Source organism: Rhinopithecus bieti, unplaced genomic scaffold, assembly GCF_001698545.2.
Source record: "Rhinopithecus bieti isolate Rb0 unplaced genomic scaffold, ASM169854v2 scaffold_57210, whole genome shotgun sequence".
NCBI lineage: Eukaryota > Metazoa > Chordata > Mammalia > Primates > Cercopithecidae > Rhinopithecus > Rhinopithecus bieti.
The window spans coordinates 1,646,228-1,650,483 of record NW_016823439.1 but is presented as its reverse complement, the minus strand read 5'-3'; positions in this window follow the sequence as shown (position 1 = coordinate 1,650,483).

The following is a 4,256-nucleotide window of genomic DNA, read 5'->3' as shown; positions in this document are numbered from 1 at the left end:
AGGGACTGTAAACTTGTTCAACCACTGTGGAAGACAATGTGACAATTCCTTAGAACTAGAAATACCATTTGACCCAGCCATCCCATTACTGGGTGCATACCCAAAGGATTATAAATCATGCTGCTATAAAGACACATGTGTACGTATGTTTATTGCGGCACTATTCACAATAGCAAAGACTTGGAATCAACCCAAATGTCCAACAATGATAGACTGGATTAAGAAAATGTGGCACATATACACCACAAAATACTATGCAGCCATAAAAAATGATGAGTTCATGTCCTTTGCAGGGACATGGATGAAGCTGGAAACCATCATTCTCAGCAAACTATATCACAAGGACAAAAAACCAAACACCGCATGTTCTCACTAATAGGTGTGAACTGAACAATGAGAACACTTGGACACAGGAAGGGGAACATCACACACTGGGGCCTGTTGTAGGTGGGGAGAGTGGGGAGGGATAGCATTAGGAGATATACCTAATGTAAATGACGAGTTAATGGCGTCATTAATGGGTGCGGCACACCAACATGGCACATGTATACATATGTAACAAACCTGCACGTTGTGCACACATACCCTAGAACTTAAAGTATAATAAAATAAAAAAATAAAATAAAGCTTGGTTGTAATAATCTACCTATTAGATATTAAGGTATTTTCCAGAAAAAATAATCATTTCAATATTTTTATTCAATATCATTATTAGAAATGTTTATCAAGAAAAAAACTAAGTTCAGCACAATACTAGTAAAACTTTCACCTAGTCTATACTAAGCAATTAATTAATACTTTTTTAGAGTGGGCTATTTGGCAACTATAATCTACAGACTATCATCTACAGATGACTTTTTTATTCACAAAGATATCAAATGCAGTATTGTTAAGTACTGTGCTGAAAATAAACATTAGGTTAACTTTCAATAAATTCTTGTGGGGCACCCATTATGTGGATGGTCCTGTCCTCAAACTGAAAAGGAAATGGCTTATAATGACATATTCGGCCAGGCATGGTGGCACACGCAGGTAATCCCAGTCACTCAGAAGGCTGAGACATGAGAATCGCTTGAACCTGGGAGGTGGAGGTTACAGTAAGCTGAGATCGCACCACTGCTCTCCAGCCTAGGTGACAGAGTGAGATCCTGTCTCAGAAAACCAAAACCAAACACAACAACAACAAAAAATAACATATTCATTGTGAACTTTTAAAATTCATACTCATTAATCATCATTAAATGTCCTTAAACCATTCTCAATAAGTTTACATAAGTAATAGAGTTCCCTAGTAATCAATGTCAAGCTTACTGGGTAGTTGTTTCCAGAACCCGCCCTTTTTACTAAATGAAAAAAATCAAGACATTTGCCTTTCTCACCATTTTCTGATAACCTATTCTGCATAATTTCTCATAGATGACCTACAATGACTCTGACACTAAATCTGCAAGTACTTTTAGCACCATGGAAATAATGTCTAAATGCTCAAGACAAAATCATTTATGGTGGTTGGATTTTCCCTCATTATTTCCTAATCCATCTTAGTCATCAATTCCTTCTTATTCAGACCTGTTCTTGCATTTTCAGTTTTAAAATCATTCCTTCTGATGGAAGAGAAAGGGAAAGCAAACTAATAACTGAGAAGCTCCATTTTCTTTCTGTCATCTGTGAATACTATACCATCTATCCCAAACACTGGGTCTACCTCTCCTTATTCTTTATACTTTTTAAAAAGGAAGTCTGTTTGTTTTTTGTTTCAAGCATTTTGAAACAAAATTTTGCGATTTTTAGTACACTATAGGTTTTTTTTTTTTTTTTTTTGAGACGGAGTCTCACTCTGTCGCCCAGGCTGGAGTGCAGTGGCCGGATCTCAGCTCACTGCAAGCTCCGCCTCCCAGGTTCACGCCATTCTCCTGCCTCAGCCTGCCGAGTAGCTGGGACTACAGGCGCCCGCCACCATGCCCGGCTAGTTTTTTGTATTTTTTAGTAGAGACGGGGTTTCACCATGTTAGCCAGGATGGTCTCGATCTCCTGACCTCGTGATCCGCCCGTCTCGGCCTCCCAAAGTGCTGGGATTACAGGCTTGAGCCACCGCACCCGGCCACACTATAGGTTTTAAGACTTAAGATGGAAAAATAATTCAGTGCAGATGATATTAATTACTGTTCCTATTTTTCTAATATATACTCATTCTTGGTTACAGGCTGCTCTGCTATCCTTTGTGAATATACTAAGAGTCAATATTAAGCTTACTGAGCAACTATTTCCAAAAACAGCCCTTTTTCCCCAAATGAAAAAAATCAAGACATTATTTTAAAATCTAGGTTCATCTGAAAGTTTTCTGTTTGGCTATCTGGATTTCTTTAAATGGCTCTTTCCTTCTTTTCACTGGTATAATTTATTGTTACAGTCAGAATTTCATGTATTGCATGTTTTATCTTTCTAGTATCTACATATTCTCATTCAGAAAATCTCTAGTCTAATGATAACTATTAAAACATTTTGAAATTGGCAAATTGGCTTTCCAAGAGTATACAATGAGTATTTGTGGGTTTTGGGTTTTTTTTGTTTTTTTGTTTTTGGAGGCAGAGTTGCGCTCTTGTTGCCCAGGCTGGAGAGCAATGGCGCGATCTCGGCTCACTGCTACCTCTGCCTAGCAGGTTCAAGTAATTCTCCTGCCTCAGCCTTCCAAGTAGCTGGGATTACAGACAAGCACCACCATCCCGGCTAATTTTGTATTTTTAGTAGAGACAGGGTTTCACCATGTTGGCCAGGGTGGCCTTGAACTCCTGACCTCAGGTGATCAACCCATCTCAGCCTCCCAAAGTGCTGGGATTACAGGCATGAGCCACCACACCTGGCCTACAATACATTTGGATGCACCTAATAATCACTTACTATGAATTTAAAAACCGCACGGTTATCCTCCCCCAAAATTCCTGAACACTTTTAAATTCCAAGAGGGAATTAAGAACAAAATAAAGAACAAGATAGTACTTTCCTCCATTAATTCCTCTACTATGTATGATAGAAATTTCAATCTACAACAATATTCTATCCTATACCAATAAATTATATTGTTTAACATTTGGCTAATTTAACTGTTCTAAAGGATAGAACTGTTATTCTATCCTTTATTTCACATGTCTGAACCTTGTTTCCCTAATATAACTTAAGCTTAAGCTTAGTGAAAGCAAAAAACTACAGAGTATTACTCTGTCTTTCATGGTATATAGTATAATGCTGGCCATACAAAAAAAACACTCCACTTTCCAACGTATACCCTTTTTTTTTTGAGACAGAATCTCGCTCTGTTGACCAGGCTGGAGTGCAGAGGCGTGATCTCGGCACATTGCAACCTCTGCCTCCTGGGTTCAAGTGATTCTCGTGCTTCAGCCTCTGGAGTAGCTGGGACTACAATCACATGCCACCAAGCTCAGCTAATTTTTGTATTTTCAGTAGCTACGGGGTTTCGCCAGGATGGCCAGGCGGGTCTCAAACTCCTGGCCTCAAGGGATCCTCCCACCTTAGCCTCCCAAAATGCTGGGATTACAGATGTGAGCCACCGCACCCAGCCCCTTTCTTTTGAAACAGGGTCTCACTCTGTTGCCCAGGCTGGAGTGCGCTGGTGCAATCATGGCTCACTGCAGCCTCTACCTCCCAGGGTCCAGCGATCTTCCCATTTCAGCTTCCAAATATCTGGGACTCAAATATGCACCATATCAGACTTTTTTTTTTCTCTTTATTGTAGAGACAAGGTCTCACTATGTTGCCCAGGCTCACCTCAAACTCCCGGGCTCAAGCAACCTTCCCACTTTGGCCGCCCACAGTGTTGGGATTACAGGCATAAGCCATTATGCCCAACTCATTATATACCTTTCATTACAAATAAACAGTGGTCATTAAGTGATGCAAATAAACATCAGCACAACCCCCCAACCCCACCATTAAGCCAAGGTTAATCAAGAGCAAGAGATCCTACTAAAGCAATGCAAGGAAGTCTTCTGTGTTAGTTTAATTGAAAAGCAACCAATAGGACCAGGCGCAGTGGCCTATAATCCCAGCACTTTGGGAGGCCAAGGCGGGTGGATCACCTGAGGTCAGGAGTTCGAGACCAGCCTGACCAACAAGGTGAAACTCCGTCTCTACTAAAAATACAAAAATCAGCTAGGCATAGTGGTCGGTACCTGTAGTCCCAGCTACTCAGGGGGCTGAGACAAGAGAATTGCTTGAACCCGGGAGGTGGAGGTTGCAGG